A 24,258-nucleotide genomic window follows, 5' to 3' on the forward strand; every position below is an offset into this window, starting at 1 on the left:
GTGCATGTTATAGAACACCTCCCAATCCCAGGAATCCCATCTAGCATTCCTGAAAACACTGGAGGATATGAATGTCACACCAAACACCATCATATTGGGTGACTTCAACTACTAACATAGACTGGGCCCACTATTCTAGCCCTAACACCCTAGCCCAGAGATTCCTGGAATTCATAAACTCAAATGCTATGGAGCAACTGGTCACTTCTCCTACGAGGAGAGATAATATACTTGACCTGATTATCACAAACATGGGGCAAATGCTCCTTTTGGGATATAAACCCCTCACTAGTAAGATCTGATCATAAACTGATCCGTTGGATGTACATATCCCACCCCACCCCCAGAACAAAGACTACAGTGAAAAACTTTTCAAAAGCTGACTTTGCTCTTAAGTCAGAATTGATATCCTTTAAGCCTACTGGGTTAATGGAAACTACATTCAAAATGCTGAATCCTTCACAAAAGCCTTCTACGGACATCTCCAAGAATGCATGGATCAAGCAATCCCAACTAAAACCAAGACCCTCTCCACCAATGAGCGCCGGTTTGGTGGACCCCAGCTATAAACAAACTGTACAACAAAAGAAGGAAGCTACTGCAGGACAAGCCAAATCCCACAAGGGAAAGGCTCCCTGAACAACACAAGTAAAAACTACGTTCTCTCATAAAACATCTAAAGCAAACTTTGAGAAAAGATTGCCAAGGATACCAAAGACAATCACAAAGCCTTCTTCAATTATGTCCAGAACCTTGGGAGGAAATTCTCAGATATGCTCTGAGTTAGTACACAATGACAAAAATCACTGACCCCACCGACATTGCCAATATTCTGGCAGATAGGTTCAGTGCAAATTTCTCCTCCCTCGCCCCCCAAAGATGAAGTAATTATCCCTGCTGAATGTAACCTACCTGTCATCACAGACATACAGGTGAAATCAGCACTCAACAAGGCAAAAAACACAGCATCTATGGGACCTGATGGTATCCCCGGTTGCGTGTTACGTGAACTTCAAGATGAACTCAACCCGCACCTAAATACGCTATTCAATCTTAGCCTCACTACAGGATATGTGCCTGAGCACTGGCGCACAGCAACAGTGGTCCCCCTCCACAAAGGGGGAAATTCTACTGACCCTGGAAACTACCGCCCCATAAGCTTGACCAGCCTCGTCTGTAAGGCTATGGAAAGAATCATCATGGAACTCATAAATGGCGACATTGGGGATCTGCAGACCCTTGATCCCACCCAGTTCGGTTTTGTAAAAGGCAGATCCTGCCTCTTAAACCTGGTTGACTTCTTCGAGACAGTCACTAGTGCCATCGGCGAGGCAAGGCTGTCCACACTGCCTACTTGGACTTGGCTAAGGCCTTTGACACGATACCACACTCTGGTATCATTGACAAGCTCAGCAGCCTAAATGTAAATCCATATGTCACAAGATGGGTAGCAAACTGGCTAAAAAACAGAACCCATAAGGTTAAAATTGCTGGAGCCATGTCAGACTCAAAACCAGTCACAGTGGTGTCCCACAGGCTCAGTCTTGGGTCCACTCTTATTCGGCATTTACTTCTCAGATGTGAAAGCAAATATGGGGGGATTATGGCTGACAAAGTTTGCAGATGACTGCAAACTGGGTGCCATAGTTGATTCACCTGCTGACACACACATCCTACAGAAGGGTCTCACTGAAACGGACAACTGGTGCCGGAATCATGGTCTCAAACTTAGCAAAAATGTATAGTCATACCCTTTGGGAAAAACAAAGTCCCCACAAATTATCACATAGACAATAACCCACTGAATACGGAAGAAGTAATCAGAGACCTGGGGACTCAAGTTGATAGTGACCTCTCCTTTGACAACCATGTTGCCAAAGTGGTCAGAAAGACATTCTACCTTGCCCATCTCATCATGAAGGATTCTCATCCAGATCAAAGGAGGTCATTGTACCTCTATATTCCTCCCTTGTCAGGCCCATGATTGAATATAATGCTCCATTTGGGATGTATCTCACCCGGCACATGCAACAACTAGAAAGACCCCAGAAGTACCTCACCAAGAGGATCACAGGTCTCAAACATGTGCCTTATCCAGCTAGATTAAAGAAACTCCAGCTCTATTCAGTAGCATACCGCCTGCTCAGAGGTGATTTGTGCCTAACATATAGGGCCATGTCAAACCAGGATTTGATGGACATGCTCCATCTCAAAAAATCCAAATCCACCAGAACCACCTTGAGCTAAAGATTTCAACCTCTGCACAAATATGAATAGGACATGCTGGAGGATAGATTCATAACACAGAGGTTACCCATACTCTGGAACAAAATCCCAGTTCATGTGAGACAGAGCCCTTCCTTGGCACTGTTCAAGAAAAATCTCGATGCATGGATGGGAGATCGCAAGTTTACCCTGGGAATCACCTCAGTGTCACTACTAGACAGGGGTATAGTTTACTAAATAATGGGGTCCCACATGTGTCACTACTAGAGAGGCGCAACTATATAGTATGGGGTGGCTTAAGCCACATCACTATTGGCTAGGCTTTTAATTGCCCCCCGGGCAGATAGCCTAGTACACTACTATGAAACTATGAAACTATGAAACTCTGCATCCGTCCTCAGCACATGTACAAACCAACTTAATCCTGCCTATCTGGCTTGGTCTACTAACCTTCAAATCTGGGCTGACTCTCTAATATACTTATTCCTAAATCTGTCCACCCTTGTCACACCCAATGCAAATGTTAACATAAATTGATTAAGGGTAGAACTACAACAGATCCTGGAAAATCTCACCCTATAAGCCAGACAAATGTTATCTGGAAGGCTATGGAGCACAGCATTATGGAACACATTAACAGAGACATTATGAACCTGCAAATACTGCACCATACCCACTTAGGTTCTCTAAAGGCCAGATCATAGCTCCTACACCTAGTAGACTTCAAGCCAGTTAACAAGGCTATAGGTGAGGGAGGGGAGGTCTACACAGCCATGCTATAGCTCACCAGCAATTCATACCCATCCCACATTCTGGTATTATACATAACCTCAACAGACTGACCATAAACTATTGTTAGATGATGGATTGACAACTGACGCACAGATGCAGGACACACAGTAACATTTGCAGCCTCCATGTACAATTCTATGCCAGTAACAAGTGGTATTCACCTGCACTCAGTCCTGGGACCACTCCTGTTTGGCATATAGCTTTTTTAGGTACAAGCAAACACAGTGGGGATATGTCTGCCCATGTTTGATGAAAATGCATACTGTAGTCTATACTTTATTCTCCAGATGACACACACATCCTCCAAAAGGGTGTCATAGAGACAGATACCTGGTGTCAAACTCATGCTGTAAAGCTATACGCCACAGAAAGCATAGTTATCCACTTTTAGAAAACAAAGTATCCCCAGAGTACCACATAGGTAGTAGCCCCCAAAATGTGGAACAGGTACTAATGTATACATAGAGCCATGCGTTTAGTCATCTCTCCTTTGATAATCACATTACCAAAGTGTTTTGGAAATCCCTCTGTGGAGCACATAAGCAATAAAGGGTTTGCATGCAGATTCACATAGGTTGTTGCACACCTATAATGATTAGTCATCCTTGCCAGACTTTGCTTGCTTTGGAACAGGATTCAAATATACCTCAAGCATAAACCCTCACTCACACTCTTCAATAGAAACCGTGATGAGGGGATGTAAAACAGAAGACATAGCCCAGGGATCACAGCAGTGGCTAAACTTGTCACAAGCATACAGAAGTGACCTAAGGTCTGGAAAACACCAGCATGCTCTGGCAAAGATAACAGATGCGTTCATGACGAAAGCAGAGTACCCACCTATGAAATAATTGAGGTCACATGTATGTATATGGCTTTGCCCCACAGCTACCTTACATGTGTAATGCACATACAGTTGTCATTGTGATATGACATACACTAGAAAAATCAAAATCCACTCCACATTGACCAATGGTGCCACACACCTGGAACACACAGTCAGTAAGTGCGTGATTCAAACTCCTTCCTAAGTACATTATGATACTAATGCATTTACACGACGCATTGTACACATCACTGGGAGTTCACTTTTCCACAGGTATATTTGTAGGATGGTGACATCATCAGACTTGTCAAAGATGAGTATACCACTTCTACTCATTCCCTCCACTCTTTTGAATGTGCACCTTTAACTCCTAGTGGGCGTGGCTTCAGCATTTAAAAATTGAGGTTATCACCATACATTTTTAACAAATACCCATTAACAGAGGTCATATATCAATACAATTGTGTTTGCTATCATGTATGCTTCAAGATAAAATTTTCTGATACCTTGTATGTAACATGGTTTTGGAATTATTAATGCAAATATGAACAGGCAATATTTGACACCTAGAGGAGCAGTAGGGTGTAACTGCAGAAACGCCTGGAGACGTCACTCGGCTGTAATGAGTTGGGTGTGAGTATTCACCAAAAAGGTTGCTCCACCGCAGGGAGACACACACAGTTGGCAAGTGCAGGATTCAAATCTCTATCTAACTACTTTATGATACTACAGCAGTACACATTTACACGACGCACTATACACATTACTGGGATTTTTCCTTTACACAGGTATATTTGTAGGATGGTGACATCATCAGACTTGACAAAGATGAGTATAAGACTTTTAAGGGGTGTGAGTAGTCTCCAAAAACATTGCTCCTCCCCAGGAAGGCACACACATTCAGCAAGTGCAGGATTCAAACCCCTACCTACATTATAATACTACAGCAGCATTTACACAACACACTATACACATGACTGGAATTCCACATTTCTACAGGTATATTTGTAGGATGGTGACATTATCAGACTTGACAAAGATGAGTATACCACTTTTAAGAGATGTGAGTAGTCTCCAAAAAGGTTACTTCTCCCCAGGGAGACACACACACACACACAGTTAGCAAATACAGGATTAAAATCTCTACCTAATTACATTATGATACTAAAGCAATATGTATTTACATGACATGCTATACGCATTATTGGGATTTCACCTTTCCACAGGTATATTTGTAGGATGGTGACATCATCAGACTTGTCAAAAATGAGTATACCACTTTTAAGGGGTGCGAGTATTCTCCAGAAAGGCTGCTCCTCCCTAGGAGGGCACACACAGTTGGCAAGTGCAGGATTCAAACCCCTACCTAACTACATTTTGATACGACAGCAATACACACTTACCCAACACGCTATACACATTACTGGAAATTCAGCTTTCCACAAGTATATTTGTAGGATGGTGACATCATCAGACTTGACAAAGATAAGTATACCACTTTTAAGGAGTGTGAGTAGTCTCCAAAAAGGTTGCTCCTCCCCAGGGAGACACACACCCTCATACACACAGTTGGCAAGTGCAGAATTCAAGCCCCTACCTCACTACATTATGATATTACAGCAGTACACATTTACACGATGCGCTATACATATTACTGATATTTCTTCTTTCCACAGGTATATTTGTAGGATGGTGACATCATCAGACTTGACAAAGATGAGTATACCACTTTTAAGGGGTGTGAGTAGTCTCCAAAAAGGTTGCTCTCTCCCCAGGGAGACACACACACACACACACACACACACACACACACACACACACACACACACACACACACACACACACACACACACACACAGTTGGCAAGTGCGGGGTTCTTAATCCAAACTAACTACGTCTTTACACTTCAGCAAGCAATATGGAGTTACAGGGTGCAATACAGACATTACTTGCTGACAGTTTGTCCAAAGGTTTTTTTCACATTTGCTAACCTCAGCAGGCTTATCATACTAGGTATATTGTGAGTGTATTGTATGCATAGGCCATGACCATATCATATATGGGTTTATGCACCACATGCTGGCACACACAGGGTCAAACTGGTGGCTAAGCTCTGTCAACCCAATACTGTACAATACAGTCAGGAGGAGTAGGGTCATACAACCACAACACCAACTGTCTCACATAGACCTACAGTATAAGCACCAGCAAAACACACACATAAATACACATTACCATACTCGGAGAATACAAATATTAATCTGAAAAAGAGAGAGTGTCCTCCTAAGCAGACAAGCAAGCAACATGCACCTCCAAGCACACACCAGAAAACACATAATACACCAAAGCAGTGTGCCTCACAACAGGCCCTAAGGCAAAACAACATACCCAACACATTAGTAATAGGTGACTTCATAGTTAGGGACACAGATGTTCCACTCACTCGGCTGGACAAGGGGAAGGTTACTGTCAGTTGTCTGTCAGGTGCTATGATCCGCCACATAACACAAGAACTTACATCACTCCAGAACAGGTACATATATGACGTGTTCTTTGTACATGTCAGTGTGAATGATCTGAGACATACTTCCCAGGACAACATGACAAGAGATATATAGTAGCTCTATGATCATGTAACCCAGGCTGGTATGACCCTGACCTTGAGTAGCATCTTACCTTCACCTTCATGATACTGCAATATAACAGAAAGATGATAAACTTCAACAATTGGCTGAGCTTCTGGTGTCATTCAAAGGGGATCCACTCTCTGTCTGCCTGTGATGACATGATAGACAAGCCTCGCTGGTTCACTACAGATGGTTTGCTCCTGTCGCCGCTATGCTTCTGAATACTGGCCAAGGCTCTTGCTGTCCCCATATTACCTTTTTTTAGACAAGGCTCAAAGGTTCATAGGTTCATAGGTAGGTACTAGGCTATTGGCCCTGGGGCCTATACAAGCCCAGCCAAAAAGATACCCTGGCTTTTGCCACTCAAGAAATTTATTTTCCTGTGCCACTGTCGAGCAGAGACACAGAAGTGATCCCCGGGGTGAATTTCCTATTTCCCATCCAATCGTCAAGATTTTTCTTGAAGAGTGCTAATCAGGAACTTTGTTTGATATAGATAGGTAGTTTATTCTGGAGTATGGGAAGTCTCTGGGACAGGAATCTATCCCTCCGGCATGTTCTGTTTATTGTGGTGACAAGGTTTAGGTCCCTAGAGCGTGTAGGTTCATAGGTTCATAGGTAGGTACTAGGCTATCTGCCCAAGGGCATTTATAAGCCTAGCCAGAATGTGTTGGCTTTCGCCTCCCTTTTAAATTAGTTTCCTGGGCCTCCGTCTAGCAGGGCCACTGAAGTGATCCCAGGGGTAAATTTATGATTTCCCATTCACTTGTCAAGATTCCTCTTGAAGAGAGTCAGCGAGGGGATCTGCCTAACATAAACTGGGATTCTATTCCAGAGCGAGGGAAATCTCTGGGACAGGAATCTATCCCTCCAGCATGTCCTGTTTATTGCTGTGAAGAGGTTTAATTCACTGGAGTGTGTGGTTCTAAGAGATTTGGTTTTCTTGCGGTGGAGCATGTCCATGAATTCTGGGTTGGACATGCCCTTATACATCAGGAATAGATCACCTCTGAGCAGGCAGTAAGCAACTGAGTAGAGCTGGAGTTTCTTTAGTCGAGCTGCATAGGGCATCTCTTTGAGGCCCATGATCCTCTTGGTGAGGTACTTCTGTGGTCTTTCCAGCTGTTGCATGTGCTGATTAAGGTACATACCAAATGAGGCATTGTACTCTATTATGGGCCTAATGAGTGATGAGTAGAGGGGCACAATGACCTCTCTTGATCTACAGGTGAAGCCTTTCGTGATTAGGTGGGCTACATAGAAGGAATTTCTAACCACTTTGGCAATGTGATTATCAAAGGAGAGGTTACTATCTACCTGGGTCCCCAGGTCCCTGATTACATTTTCCATACCTAGTGGATTACCACCTATGTGGTAATTCATGCGCACTTTGTTTTTTCCAAAGGGGATGACTATGCATTTTTTGGCATTCAGCTTGAGGCCATGGTTTTGACACCAGGTATCTGTCTCTGTAAGACCCTTCTGGAGGATGTCTGTGTCAGCTGGAGAGTCGATTATGGCCCCCAGTTTGCAGTCATCTGCAAACTTGGTCAGCCATAGTCCTCCCGTGCTAGCCTGTACCTCAGAGAAGTATATACCGAACAGGAGGGGTCCCAGGACCGAGCCCTGTGGGAAGCCACTTGTAACTGGTTTAGAGTCAGACATGGCACCCGCAACTCTGACCATGTGTGTTCTATCCGTGAGCCAGTTGGCCACCCATCTCGTGACATAGGGGTTAATGTTCAAGCTGGTAAGCTTGTCTATGATGCCAGAGTGGGGAATGGTGTCGAAGGCCTTAGCGAGGTCCAGGTAGGCTGTGTGGACTACCTTCCCTTCATCTATGGCCTTGGTAACTGTTTCAAAGAAGTCAACTAGGTTTAGGAGGCAGGATCTGCCTTTAACAAAGCCGAATTGGGTAGGGTCCAGTGTCTGTAGGTTCCCGATGTCTCTGTTTATGAGTTCCATGATAATTCGCTCCATAGCTTTGCAGACCAGGCTGGTCAGGCTTATAGGGCAATAGTTCCCAGGTTCTGTTGTGGCACCACCTTTGTGGAGTTGGATGACTTTTGCTGTATGCCATTCTTTGGGTACATAGCCTGTGGCAAGGCTGAGTCTGAACAGTGAATTTAGGTGAGGGTTTAGTTCCTTTTGGAGCTCATGTAAGACGCAGCCTGTGACACCATCCGGTCCCATTGATGCTGTGTTCTTAGCTTTGGAGAGGGCTGTTTTTACCTGCATGTCCATGATGTCTGGGGCTCTGCATTCTTCTGGGATGGACACGGGCCCTTTTGGGGGTGGGGAGGGGGGTGAAGTTTGCACTGAACTTGTCTGCCAGTATGTTGGCAATGTCAGCTGGTTCAGTGTATTTTTTGCCATTTTGCAGTAGCTCAGAGCATATCTGAGAGTTGCCACCTAAGTTTTTTATATAGCTAAAAAAGGCTTTGTGGTTATCTTTAGATTCCTTGGCAATTTTTCTTTCGAAACTGGCCTTGGATAATTTTATGAGCGACCGTAGTTTCTTGCTAATATTGATCAGTGATGCCTTTCCTTTTTGGAATTTTGCTCTATCATGTAGTAGTTTCCTCCTTCTGTTGTATAGCTTATTTATGGACAAGGACCACCAGACTGGTTTCCTCTTTTTGGAGGAGTGAGTCTTGGTTTTACTTGGGATGGCTCGATCCATGCATCCCTGTAGATGCTCATAGAATGCACTTGTAAAGGATTCTGCGGATTGGATAGCATTATCCTGTAGCAAGGGGGCTTTGAAACTTTCCACTTCGGTCTTGAGAAGTGTGAAGTTTGCTTTTGAAAAGTTTTTCACAGTGGTTTCCTTGACTGGGGGTGGGGTCAGGATGTGGATGTCCAGTGTGATTGCTTTATGATCTGATCTTACCAGCGAGGGGTTTACCTCTGGTGTGGAACACTGATCCCCCATGTTGGTGATGATCAGGTCCAGTATGTTGTCATCTCTAGTGGGCGTGGTGACCAGCTGTTCCAGGGCATTTGAGTTTAGAAACTCTAGGAAGCGTTGGGCAAAGGAGTTTGTACTTGAGTAATTCTCCCAGTCAATGTTTGGGTAGTTGAAATCTCCTAATATCATGGTGTTTGGTAGGACTTTCATATTTTCCAGTGTTCTCAGGAATGCTGAGTGAGAGTCCTGAAACAAGGTAGGTGATCTGTAGCAGGCTATGATCTGATAAACAGCTTTGCCCACTGTTAGTTGCACTTGGATGGTCTCCGAGGCCTCGTGCTGTGCCACTAATCTGGAGGTGTGGGTATCCTTTATGAAAATGGATACACCCCCTCCTTTTGTATTTTGGTCCAGGTTTTGGGGCCGATGCTCGGAGAGATTGGGATTTCTTTAAGTGGAGCATGTCCAACAGCTCTGTGTTTGACATAGCTTTGTATGTTAGGCAAAGATCACCTCTGAGTAGGTGATATGCGACAGAGTAAAGCTGGAGTGTTTTGAGACGGTCTGTGTAGGGCATGTATTTGAGGCTGGTAATCCTCTTTGTGAGGTATTTCTGCGGGCTTTCCAGTTGTTGTAGATGTCTTGTGTGGTACTTACCAAAAGGGGCATTGTACTCTATAATGGATCTAATGAGTGATGAGTAGAGGGGAACAATGACCTCTTTTTTTCTGGAAGAGAAACATTTTGTGATGAGGTGTGCCATGTAGAAGGATTTCCTGACTACTGTGGTGATGTGATTATCAAAGGAGAGACTACTGTCCACCTGTGTCCCAAGGTCTCTTATCACACTTTCAGTGTTAAGTATACTACCGCCTATGTTGTAGTTCATGGGTACAGAGTTTTTACCAAAGGGGATGACAATGCACTTTTTGGCATTGAGCTTGAGGCCATGGCTTTGACACCAGGCATCTGTCTCAGTGAGGCCCTTTTGTAGGATGTCCACATCGTTAGTAATTTTGATTATGGTTCCTAGTTTGCAATCATCTGGGAACTTCATTAGCCAAAGACCTTCTGTGTTAGCCTGTACTTCAGGGAAGTAGATACCAAACAAGACAGGACACAGTACTGAACCCTGTGGTACTCCACTTGTCACTGGTCTGAAATCAGATTTAGAGTCTGCTACTTTCACAGTGTGGGTTCTGTTAGTGAGCCAGTCGGCAACCCATCTTGTGACATAGGGATTTATACCTAGTTTAGTGAGTTTATCTATAATTCCAGAGTGGGGGATGGTGTTGAAAGCCGTGGCAAGATCTAGATAGGCTGTGTGAACCACCTTACCCTTGTCTACGGCTTTGGTGACTGCTTCAAAGAAGTCTATCAGGTTTAGGAGACATGATCTGCCTTTTACAAACCCGAACTGGTTGTGGTCCAGAGTTTGGAGATTACCAATGTCTTTGTTTATAAGTTCCATGATGATACGTTCCATGGTCTTGCAAACCAGGCTCATCAGGCTAATAGGGTGCTAGTTCCTGGGGTCCGTGGTGGCTCCCCCCTTGTGTAGTGGGATAACCATCACTGTGCACCATTCAGCAGGCACAAAGCCTGAGGTGAGGCTATGATTGAACATGGTACTTAGGTGTGGTGCCAGTTCATTCTGAAGTTCATGTAGAATGCAGCCTGGGATGTTGTATGGTCCCATGGATGCTGTGTTCCTGACTTTGGAGAGTGTGGTTTTTGCCTGTGCAGCCGTGATGACAGCAACTTTGCATTTGTCCGGTATAGAGATGGGCTCTTTCATGGGTGAGAGGAGGGTAAAGTTAGCACTGATCCTATCTGCCAGGATGTTGGCAATATCAGTTGGGTCTGTATATTGTCTTTAGAATCAGTGGCAATTTTGTTTTCATAACTAGCTTCGTAGGATTTTATCATGGATCACAGCTTCTTACTGAGGTTGACCAGGGAGCTCCTCCACTCATGGGATTTTACCCTCTTTTACAACAGTTTCTTCCTTCTGTTGTACAGTTTGTTTATGGCAGGGGAACACCAGATTGGCTTCCTTTTCTTGGAGGATAGCTTCTTGGTTCTGTTTGGGATAGCATGATCCATGCACTCATGTAAGTGCTTATAAAGTGCAATTGTATAGGATTCAGTAGTTGTAACTGTATTGTCCATCTGCACGGGTGCCCTGAAGTTCACCACTTCTGTCTTAAGAAGCATGAAGTTGGCTTTGGAGAATTCTTTTAACATGGTTTCCTTAATGGGGGAAGGGTGGGGGCAGAATGTGGATATGTAGGGTAATTAGCTTATGGTCAGATCAGACCAATGATGCGTTGACTTCAGGTGTGCAACACCGGTCACTCAGGACAAACCAAACCCCGTAACCAACACAAATAACCACAAAGTGAGCTAAATGCTACTCATTGCCAGAAGTCTCAGCCTCCAAATGCACACACTCGAGGCACTTCTCAGTATGGAGAATATTGATATCTGTGCAGTAACAGAAACCTAGTTCAAGGCTCCAGAGAGCACACCAGCACTACCAGGATACTACTCATTCCATACCTTCCAGCATCAGAACCTGGATCATAGCACATAGGGTGGGGATGAACTATATTCATCAAGGATACCTACACCTCTCTCTACATCCTCTCTACAGGATATGTACCCATAGAATGTTGCACAGCAACGTTCTTCCCACTCCACAGGGGTGGGGCCAGAAAAGACCATTGGCATTCACGCTCTATGAGCCTGACGAGTCTGATCTGCAAGGCAATGGAGCCAATCATAATGGAAGTCAACAATAAAGACATTGGGAACCTTCACACAGTTGAGCACACCCAGTTTGGCTTCGTCAAATGCAGATCACGCCTCCTGAACTGGGTGGATTTCTTTGAGACAGTTACCCAGGCTACAGTTGATTGAAATGAGCTCCACACAGCCTACCTATACCTCTCTAAGGCCTTTGACACCATTCCCCAGTCAGGTATCATAGATGAACTCACCAACCTGGGCATGAATCCATACACCACAAGATGGATTGCAAACTGGCTCACAGATAGATCCCACAAAATGCTGGCTACGTGTCAGACTCTACACCGGTAACAACTGGTATCCCCCAGGGTTCAGTCCTGGGGTCCCTCCTGTTTGGTATAGACTTCTCAAAAGTACATGCCAACATAGGAGGGTTGTGGTTGACTAAGTTTGCTGGGAACTGTAAAGTGTTTGCCATAATAGATTCCCTGGATGACAAAAATATTCTCCAGAAGGGACTCTATGAGACAGATATGTGGTGTCAGAATCATGGCCTCAAGTTCAATGTGGAAGAATGTATAGTAATCCCCTTTGGTGAAAACAAAGTATGCACAAACTACCACATAGGTGTTACCCCCTAAAAACTGATAAGGTAATAAGGGATATGGGGACATAAGTAGATAGTCATCTTTCCTTTGACAACCATGTTGCCAAAGTGATTAGGAAATCCTATGTGGCCCATCTAATCAACAAAGGGTTTGCATCAGGATCAAAAGAGGTAGTGGTGGCCCTCTACTCTTAAGTCATCAGACCCATCATTGAGTACAATGCACCATTTTGGACATACTCGACTAAGCATATCCAGCAGCTGTAGAGACCACAGAGGTACCTCACCAAGAGGATTACTGGCCTCAAACAGTTGTGTTATGCAACACAACTGGTAAAACTAAATCTGTTCTCCGTTGTGTACCGCCTACACAGAGGCACACTCTGTCTAACATACAGAGCCATGTCCAACACATAACTGTTGAACATGCTCCATCTACAGATAACAAAATTGAGTCACACTACACACTCCAGGGATATGAACCTCATCACAACAATGAATACAACATGCTGGTGGGATAGAGTACCATCCCAGACACTTGCCTTACTGTGGAACAGAGTCCCAATGTACATCAGACAGAGCCCCTCGCTGACACTACTCAATAGGAACCTTAATGAGTGGATGGGAAACAGACAATTCACGCCAGGCATCACATCAGCAGCCCCACTAGAAAGGGGCTTAGGGTACTAACTATCAGAACTAGGGCTTAGGAGACTACATAGTGGGGGAGTGAAAGCTGCACAACTTGCCTAGGCTAATATATGCCTTCGTGAAGATAGTCTACTACATACCTATGGACCTATGTGACAGGTACATGTCTACAGATAGTAGATGTGTACTTCATTGTTCAGTCATGTTGTACAGCAGGCACATGGACCACATACACTGTAATGCTTACAGATACTGGTGGCTGTTTTGTACAGTGGGTGAGATGTGCACCTCATGTCTTTTGTGCCATTGGGATGTGTGCTGGGTGGAACAGTCCTGGATGGCTCCCTGTCATGGTCACCCTCTTACACACATCTCTGCCCATCCATCTTTGGCTTATTATACTGTGTTCCCCCTACATATATATAGGTACATAGGTAGGTAATAGGCTATTTGTCTGAAGGCATATATTAGTATGGCCAGAGTGTGCAGCTATCATCACACATGGGGTTAGTTTCCTAGGCCTCTGTGTAGTAGAGCTGATAAAGTGATCCATGGTGTGACAGTTCAGTTTCACATACACTCACCAAGGCTCCTCTGGAAGAGTGTCAGTGAGGGACTCAGCTTAATGTAGGTTGGGAGCCTGTTCCAAAGCAAGGGAAGCCTGTGAGTTAGTAATGTATCCCTCCAACATGTTCTATTTATTGTTGTGATGATGATATCCCTAGAGCATGTGGCACAGTGAGCTTGGGTTTACTTCAGATAGCACATGTACATCAGTTCTGCATTGGACATGGACCTGTCTGCTGAGCAGAGATCGCCTGAGTAGACAGTATGCAACAGAGTACAGATTGAGTTAAATTCAGTCTTGTTGCATGGGGCAACTGTTTGAGGCCAGTAATCCTCTTGTTGAGGTACTTCAGTGGTCTTTCCAGCTGCTGAAGGTGCCTAGCCAGATTCATTGCAAGTGTGCCGTGATACTCTCTGATGGGTGCGATGACTGATGAGTAGAGGGAACCTCCTTTGACCTACAAGCAAAGACCTTGGCAATTTGTGGGAACACATAGCATGATTTTCTAACCACTTTGTGAACGTGTTTCTGGAAGTAGAGATGACTATCCACATGTGTCCATAAGATTCCTTATTATTACCTCCATATTTAGGGTGTTGGCACCTATGTGGTATTTGTATGACTAGCTCGAGGCCATAATTTTGACACCACATCTGTCTGACTGAGACCCTTTTTAGGATGTCTCTGTTGTCCCAAACATCGATTATGACAACCTTTTTGCAGTCATCCACAAACTTTGCTAATCATAGCCCTCATGTGTTTGACTGTATTTCTGAAAAGTATACACCAGACAGGAGGGGTCCCGGGACTGAGCCATGGGGGACAGCAGTTGTTACCAGCTTACAGTCCAACAGGGAGACCACAATTCTTACCTTGTGGGATCTATTTGTGCCCCAGTTGGCAATCCATCAGATGACATATGTGTTTATGCACAGGTTGTTGATTTTGTGGATACGACATGTGTGTGGGATGTTGGAAAAGGGCTTTTCAAGGTCTATGTAGGCTGTGTGTAGCTCATTTAATTGATGTATGTCCTGGGTAACTGCCTTGAAAACTGTCTAGCAGGTTTAGGAACCATGATCTGCCCCTGACCAAACCAAAATGGGTAGGGTTAGGTGTTTGTAGGCTCCCAATAGTTCTGTTTATGAGTTCCATAATGATGGACTCCATGGCCTTGCAGATCAGGCTTATTAGGCTTATAAGACAATAGTTCCCAAGATCTGTTGTGCACCGACACTTGTGGAGTGTGCCAAACGTTGCTGTAACCCATTCAACAGTTTCATACCCTGTACAGAGGTTGAGTCTCAACAGACTGTTCAGGTGCAGGGTCTGTTTGTTTTGGAGTTCACATATGACACAGCCAGGGAAACCATGTCATCCCATAGATGCCATGTTTTTAGGTTCGGATAGAGCTGTTTAACCATTGTATATGTGATTTCTGGGATTTCACAATCTCCAGGTATGGTAATGGGCCCTTTTGTCAGTGAGAGGGGGGTAAATATGTATGAACCTGCCTGACAAGATGTTGGTAATGTCAGTCATGTACATGTATTCATTTACACTTTGCTCTGACTCAGAACATATATGAGTTTACACTGATATTTATGACATAGCGAAAGAAGGCTTCATGGTTCTCTATGGACTCCAACATCCCTCTATGGACTCTTTGGCAATATTTTTGCCAGAACATGGCTTGGATAATGTTAGGAGTGCTCATTGTTTCTTGATGATACTGATTAGTAGTAGAGTTTTATATTTTTAAACATTTATAAATGCCAATGGCCTTATATTTGGCCATTGGCATGCTTCCTCAACTGTATGCATCCTTTATTTGGAACTGTCATAGCTCTGTTTAGCCATTTGCAGAACGGTACTCCATTACCAACGGAGTACATTTCTGCAGATAACACTAATCTTCCACGGACAGGTTAATGTTTCCTGGATTGCAAATTTACCTCATTTGCATAGCTTTCAGCAGCAAATGAGGTAATTTGCATACCATGACGCTATCCGTGCAAGAGTAGCTTTAGTAGCTCTCGTGCACACCCTCGCCGGCTGTTCCTGGATCGCACGGCAGACATATTGCCTGTTTGACATCTTACACTACTCTACAACTCCATGCAAGCTTTCATAAATCCGGCCCATAGATATTTTATTTAATATGCTTATTATTAACGCATTTAGTACATGAGTACTACAACTTACATTTTGATCTATATTAATACTAAAGAGGTCTAGTTGATTTGTAACAGGATTTACAAGAGGTTTATTGTACATACAGATGAACTGTTTTAAAACTTATAAAGCATATAGCAACATATATGCATATATATTTTTCATGGAATTATTTATGGAATTTTATTTAATATTTATATTTATATTGATATATAATTAATTTTTTTTTTACATATGCAGTATATACGCACTTTACAGTATGTTGTTGTTGTCTTTCGGCTTTTCCCGGTAAGGGGTCGCCACAGTGGAACTCCGGTCCACTAATGATTGGCAGTAGATTTTTACGAAATGCCGAGGTGCCAGCTCGACGCTGAACCTTCAACGAAGGCACGCCCATTTACGCACGCATGTCTTTCGAACACTACCCAACCGTGGGGAGGACATGCAGACTCCATACAGAAGACATTCCCAAGCCCAGCCGAAAGTCGAACAAGAGAACCTCTTGCTGTGAGGTAACAACGCTACCGCCGTAACACCGCAGTATATGGTTATAATTTTAAATGATATGAAATGTTATAAAATGTTTTTTCTTGCTTTTAAGAATGTGTTGAATTTTAACTTGATTCCCCAGGTTTTTCTGTCCCTATGAACAACTAGAGTCACAATATATACACTATTAGACTCCATATGGTTGTATTTATTTATTTATTTATATATTCCTTTATATTTTTAATATGTATATTTTTAGGTCTGCATTTACTAGTAAGCATGTGTTAATTGTAAGAAATAGTTATAGTGTACTTTAAGCAGTAATATGTAGTTAGATTGCTATTTAGGGTATGTAGAGTTAAAACATGAAATTGTAAAACTTTTGAATTAATTGGCCAGCCAGTGATGTGGATTTTATTATTATATATAAGGTAGAAAGTTAGTGGGCAGATGATTCTGATGAAGTCTCCTTAATGGAGATGAACGCGCTTAATCCATTTTTACCCATTTTATATGTAAAATAAAGCAGTTTGAGTGTTATTTGTCTCACAGACATTTTTTGAATGGATTATTGTGGCATTTACTTCTGAACAGAAGGTGTATTATGGAGGGCAGCCTTTATTGATACCTGGAGCAGCGTTTTGACATTTTACTTGTTTGGTGCACTTTTGTGTGGATTACTGGTTCACCAATAAAGACAGCGACAGGATTACACATGAGACCAGTTATGCATCTCAGATGGACCTTTTCCTTGTAAGGAAAGGACATTGTGTAAAATCAAAGATTGCAAAGTCATCCCTAGTGGAACAGTCATTCCCAACCTAAACTGCTGGCAGCTACAATTAACTGCAAGCCATGGTCAGTGAAGATTGTAAGGCAACAAAGACTACTCTGAAGAGCTAGAGATTGACTAGAGTCAGAGCACAGGACTGGAAGGTACTAGAACCTCAGGAAGGGGAACAGATTAGCAGAGACTGAAGAAGAAGAGTGGCAGTGTCTCAAAACATTTATGAAGACAATAGAACAGATATGTGACCCAGCAAGTTATGGAATAAGGTACATAAAGAAAGCTGGTGGTGTAATGCAGAAGTATAGGAAGTCATCAAAAGAAAGAAGGATTTTAGGAAGAAGTGGGAGGTACAAAAGACCGAGCAGGCAAAGAAGGAATTCTGGTTGGATAACAAAGGGGGTAAGAGAAGAGTCTCAATGGCAAAGAACACAGCATCAAAGAAGCCCTAGTAGCTTCCTGAAAGTGAATGTGTAGATGGCATGAGGTAGCTCTATCAGGCGGTTACAAGGCAGCAACTGAAACATTAAGAAGATAGTCATCAGATGCCTTTCATAAGGGATACCAACAAAACTCTGCTCACTAGTCAAAAATACATCAAAGGAAGATGGAAGGAGTACCTCAAGATGCTTTTGGATGAAGAAACACTCCAGATAAGTTGCATTGCCCCATGTACAACCTGCAATGACAGATGAAGTAGAATCCATGCCAGAAGAAATAAGAATAGCACTAAGGAAAATGAAGTTAGGGAAGGTAGCATGCTCAGGCAAAGTTATAGCAGATATGATCAAATTACTTGGTTGATTAGGTGGCAAGTGTCTCATGAGAGTATTCATAACAATATGGAATGAAAGGCTATCCCAGATAACTGGAAAATAAACATTCCAGTGCCAGTGTATGTGAACAAAGGGAAATTTCACAACTGAAGTCCGTACAGTCATACTGCATCTACGTGCAAGAAAAGGTGACTGATAAATGAATATGCAGAGTAATAGTGGAGAGTAAGATAGCAGATCAGAAGTTTGGATTCTGGTCAGGATGCAGCATAACTGACTTTATATTTGCAACGAGACATAGTAAAGAAGTTGGATGTGAGAGAAGTGTCAAACTGGGCATTTCTAGATGTATAAAGAGCATATGACAAACTTCCAGAAAAGATAATTTGGGCAGTTCTGCAAAGATTCAGAGTCCCACAAACATTGATATAATTAGTGCAGGTTATGTATAAGGACCCAATGACTCAAGTACAAACAATGTTTGGACTCACAAAGGGGCTCCCAGTGGGAGTAGATGTGCATCAGGGTTGTGCTTTGAGACCACTCCTATTAATACTGGTGATGGACTATATTAGCAAACAGGTTAAACTGGACAGATCGACAAAGCTGCTGCATGCAGATGAAGTGGCACTACAAGCAAGTTCCAAACTGAAACTTCAGCAAATGGTAGGGGTTGGAATGCAAACCTGAAGGCATATGGGATGAAACTAAGTATGAACAAGATAGTGGTCATGGCAGCAAATGGGATAAATCAGTAGAAACTCAAATCTGAAGAAGAAGGAAAAACAATGAAACAGGTTAACAGCTTCAAGTGTCTGGAAGGTGTAGTTGATGAGGAGGAAAGTGTTAATGAGGAAGTCAAAACTAATATCAGAGAAGCTGCAGCTAAGTTTTACAAAGTACCATGGGTAGGGCATTGTAAATAAATGCTGAGGAAGCTGAAGAGTAAGGTGCACATAACAGTGGTATGAGAAATGGTTCTGTATGATAGGTAAACCTGAGGAGTGAAGACAGAGCAGCTGATCAAGATAAAGGTGATGGAAATTAAGTGCCTGAAATGGGTAATAGGCTGCACATTTTGGGATAGATGAAGACATGGGGACTTCACAGCAGAAGCCTCAAAAACTCCAATTGCAGAGGTTATGGATAACAGATTACAGTTGTTTGGGCACATGTGCAGGAAGGCAGAAGGCTATTTCATAAAGAAGATTTGGGAAAAGCAGGAAGACGGCAAGAGGAGACGAGGACATCCAACCAAAAGATGGATAGATTATATGAGAGAAGAGTTGAGACAGGCAGGCATGTAGAAATGGTAAAAATAGGACTGGTGAAGATTTGTGTGTGTGTGTGTGTGTGTGTGTGTGTGTGTGTGTGTGTGTGTGTTTGCACGTGCGCACACACGTGCGCACATTTTAAATTAATGTGTGCATTAAGTTTAAAGGGATGTATGTAACGTAGTGCAGACTGCATTCAGTAGTTCAATTGCATGTGGCATATCACATGTATGTGCCTTGCTTTGACACTTGCTGTCGTCTTTGTAAACTGAGTAGGTGGTTATTCATCAGCTCCTTCACATCTCAATCTTTACTTATGCTGTTAGTGCTAGTAAATAACAATGAAAACAACAGGCTTGAAGTTTAACATGGCTAACATATAGCACATATCTATCCAAAATAATTTTCTGGGAGATAGTTGAAAGAAGCATATTTCCTGATATCAGTAAATGAATGTGGACTGAACTGTTTGGCCTCCCTAGAATAAGTTGTTATTTTCAAAACAATCATTGTCCTAGGTCTAAAGTGAGATAACATATATTCCAAATGTTATTGTGTCTTTTTTATTAGAGGTGTTTAATATTCAGATCCAGATATGAGAGGTATGCCACCAGCATATAAAGATTTGATATTAGACCTCTGTTGTTAGCCACATATTATCAGCAATCTTGCAATAAAATGTTTGCATCAGTAAGAATAAAATGCAATCCTCCAGCTTTGGCAGAAGATAATCCTGACTATTGTACTTGCAGGTAAGTGAAATTTCGGCATGCAATTACTACTTGCATATCTCCTAGTAGTCTTGTAACAGGTTCTCAAAAATGGAAGTCTCCTTCAGCAAGACTTACATGTTTTGCTCTGATGACCTGTGATTCTGACAGTTCACATTGACTTGTCATCATATCTAGCCTAGTTCATGACTAATTCATATACTCAGATAGTGTTCTCTTTACAAATGGAATTTACAGGTAAGCTGTAAGATACATAACAGTCCATTCTAATTTCAGATATGCTGCCAAAGTACTTTGGAAATGGTTTCATTATTTTCCGACAAACTGGTTGTTTATAAAGGGATAACATTAATTCTGCATATTTCTAAGTGCCATGCTGTATAAAGCGAGTAGAAAAATGCTTTGATTATAAAAATCTTATAAGGTCATGTGACGATTGGGGAGAGATGGGTGAAGGCTGCCAGCCTAGTCAAATAGAATTTGATACATAATTCTATCAACTGTATAAATAAATGTAAAATACAGGCATGTTTTCTTGAATGTAAAAGAATACTGTGAAATGTGGAACTGCAAAATATGTGACAACATTGCACTCTACTGGCCCAGTGAAGCATGTTGTGACCCTTTCATGTTTTACAAGTCGGCTCCAGTGAGTTTGGATGAAGGTTTCATGCCCATTGTTTTAAGGCTAAAGTTTATGACCAGAATTTACATGTGGAAGGTGCTTTAGTGCTCTGGTTTCTGCTAGAGTGTATATGTGAAATGCCTTGTATTGTTGTAGTTTACTGAGCAGGTTTTAGCTTGCCCAGTTAGGCTGAGACCTGGACCCTATAGCTGTGCCAGTGGGGCGTCTTATTGAGGACCTGGTGAGCAAAGGAGCAATCAGCCCCAGACTGACTGTGATCTCTGTGTGCACTTAAGGGAAATTGTACTTTACTGTGTGTATTAATTATCCTTTCCTCTTCTCTGAGACGACCTCCCTGGTGTTAGTGGTGAGGATTGAGGCTCCTTGATTGCAGGGCCAGGGCACGGCCGTCTACATGTGGTTTGCAGTGGTGGGATCTACTTCACACACTAATTGGCTTGTAGTGGTGTGGGTAGAGCGAATTCCTGTAGCTTATGTACAGTGATCTCTAAAAGTGTTTGAACTCTAAAACAACCATGCAGTGTATACTCAGAGTTCAGGTCACAATTGTTTTATTTATTTTGTTAGCTTAGTGTTAGTCAGGGTGAGCAGGCAGCATGTCAGCAGAGGAGTATGGAAAGCTGACAAGGAGCCAGCTGGCGGAGATGTGCCAGGCTAGGGGACTGGTGCATGGAATCCTGACTAAGGCAGACTTGATTGCAGCCTTGGTTACAGCTGGATCAGAAAACAGCAGCCTGGAGGACAATAAGACTGACAGTGGAGATACAATATCCTCGGAGAATGGACAGCTCAACCTTTCTGCAGTGGACTTAAAAATACAGCTGGAGCTAAAGAGACTTGAGTTGGAGGCCAGGCATATGGAACTAGAAGCAGCTGAGAAAATGAGGAGTCCACCAAGCTGAGGAAAATGAATGGCAGAGGAGGCATGACAGGGAAATGCTGACTCTTTGCCAGAGTCATGGAGGTAATGGGGAAGGCAGTAACCAGACCCCAGAAGCACAAAAGGTCAATAAATTTCTTCCACAGTTTAAAGAGGGAGATAATTTTGATAGCTTCATTCATATGTTTGAGCAGGTATGTAAACAGGATGAAGTTGACCAAGGGCTCTGGGTACGGTTCCTGACCCCCTTACTCCATGGTAAAGCTGTAACGTCGTTAGAAAAAATGCATGACACTGACTGTTTTGATTGTACTGCTGTAAAAAGACACTTGTTGGAATGTTTTAAGCTAACACCTGAAATGTATAGGGAAACATTTTGTGAGCATAGATGCAAGGCAGATGAAAATGTATGTGAATATGTTGCTGAACTGAGCACTTATTTTCATAGCTGAGTGAGTAGATGTCAGGTCACCACTTTTGAAGGGCTGGCAGACCTTTTCGTAAAGGAACAAGCCCTTATAACTTTGCCTGAGGATATGAGGATCTGGTTAGCTGATAGACAGTGTGCTACTTTAGAGGAGTTGGGGAAGAAGGGAGACCTATACATAGCAAGCAGGGAAGCCCTGCACAGGAAAGGGACCCCCAGTACTGCTCATGGGACTAAAGGAACCCATGGTGGGCAGCACAGACTGCCCCAACAGAATCCACCAGTAGCAGGAGAAGCCACTAGTCCAGGTATACATCCAGGAGCTAGGGTTAAATGTTTTGAATGCAACCAGTGGCACCATGTGGCATACAGGTATCCACAGAGGCAAGGTGGGGAAGAAAAGGTGAAAGAGCTAGTAAGTGGGAAAGACAAAATGCCAATAGTAGGTTGTCTTGGGGCAACAAGGGTACCAAACTACCACCAGAGGTTATATCCTATTGTAGTGAATGGCAAAGGGGCCATTGCTAAGAGAGACACAGCCTCTGATATAACCATTGTAAAGCCTGCGCTGGTTACAGAGGAGCTCTACTTGCCTGGGCAGTCTACTCCAGTCAGGGCTTTAGGAGGGATCCCATTCCAAATACATTTGGCTAGGGTTCACCTTGACTGGGAGGGTGGAAAAGGAAGCCAGCAAGTAGGTGTGTTTGAGGATATACCTGCAGATGTCATGAAAGGGAATGATTTTGATAGTGCAGTACCCTGCGCTTGTGCAGTTACACGAAGTCAGGCTTGGAGACAAGCATGTAAGTCTGGAAGCCTGGGGGAGACCCAGACAGACTGCACACTTGCAGCCAAGACTGCTGAGGTGGTTACTTCAGGGAGGGAGCTGCTCTGAAGCAGTGAGACTGAAGGTGAGCCACAGCTGCTTGTGGGTACTGATGGTTCCTTGGACAGAGTGACTGCAAAGGTAGAGGTGAGTAGTAGTACCCAGGCTGAAAGTGAGGCACCACTGTCAGAGGATGCCAGAATTCCTGTGGAAGGGGAGCTGGGAAGGGTTACAAGGTGAGAACTGAGACAGGCTCAGCTCTCAGACCCTACATTGCAAGGCCTGAGGTAGGTAGCTAGGGAGGCACCTGATTCTCCAGGGAAATGGGAATCTGTATACTGGAACAAAGGGTTACTGTACAGAGAGTGGACCCCTGAGGGAGGGCTAGAAGGTGAGAGAGTACAGCAGTGGGTAGTGCCTAGAGCTTACCATCTGACGCTTCTAGCCATAGCCAATGATATTCCCTTTGCAGGTCATATGGGCATAAAATGTACAAAGAGGCATATTATTCATAACTTCTATTGGCCTGGAATTTCCAGAGATGTAACAGGGTACTGCAGGACCTGTGAGCAGTGCTAAAAGGTAGGCAAGGCAGGAGACAAGGTGAGAGCTCCTTTGATGCCTTTGCCTGTGATTGAGGAGCCATTTCAAAGGGTAGTTATGGATATTGTGGGTCCTCTGAGTACCCCAAGTTCCACAGGGAAAAAGTATATCCTAGTGATTGTAGATTATGCTTCACGATACCCTGAGGCAGTGGCTTTGTCCTCCATTGAGGCAGAGAAGGTGGCAAATGCTTTGCTAGAGATTTTCAGCAGGGTAGTTTTCCCAAAGGAAATACTGTCTGACAGAGGTGCCAGTTTTATGTCAGACCTGCTGGCTTGTCTGTGGAAGTCCTGTGGGTTGAAGCACATGAAGAACATCCCCTGCCATCCCCAGACTAATGGTCTTGTTAAGAGGTTAAACTCTACAATCAAGTCCATGCTATGGGCAGTTGCAGATCAGTTTAAGAGGGAGTGGGACAAATATTTGTCCCATCTGTTGTTTGCTTACAGAGATGTTCCCCAGAAATCCACAAGTTTTCCACCCTTTGAGTTGCTGTATGGGCATAGGGTGAGGAGACCTCTAGATTTAATTTGAGATGAGTGGGAAGGTGAGTGTGAGTCTCACATGGAGTCTGTTGTGGCATATGTCCTGAACCACAGGACAAGGCTCAGGGAACTCACGGGCCTGGCCCAGGAGAACCTGGCAGAAGCCCAGCAAAAGAAAAAGGTGTGGTATTACAGGAATG

Source organism: Protopterus annectens, chromosome 2.part1 (genome assembly GCF_019279795.1).
Source record: "Protopterus annectens isolate FY-2018-M chromosome 2.part1, PAN1.0, whole genome shotgun sequence".
Taxonomy (NCBI): domain Eukaryota; kingdom Metazoa; phylum Chordata; order Ceratodontiformes; family Protopteridae; genus Protopterus; species Protopterus annectens.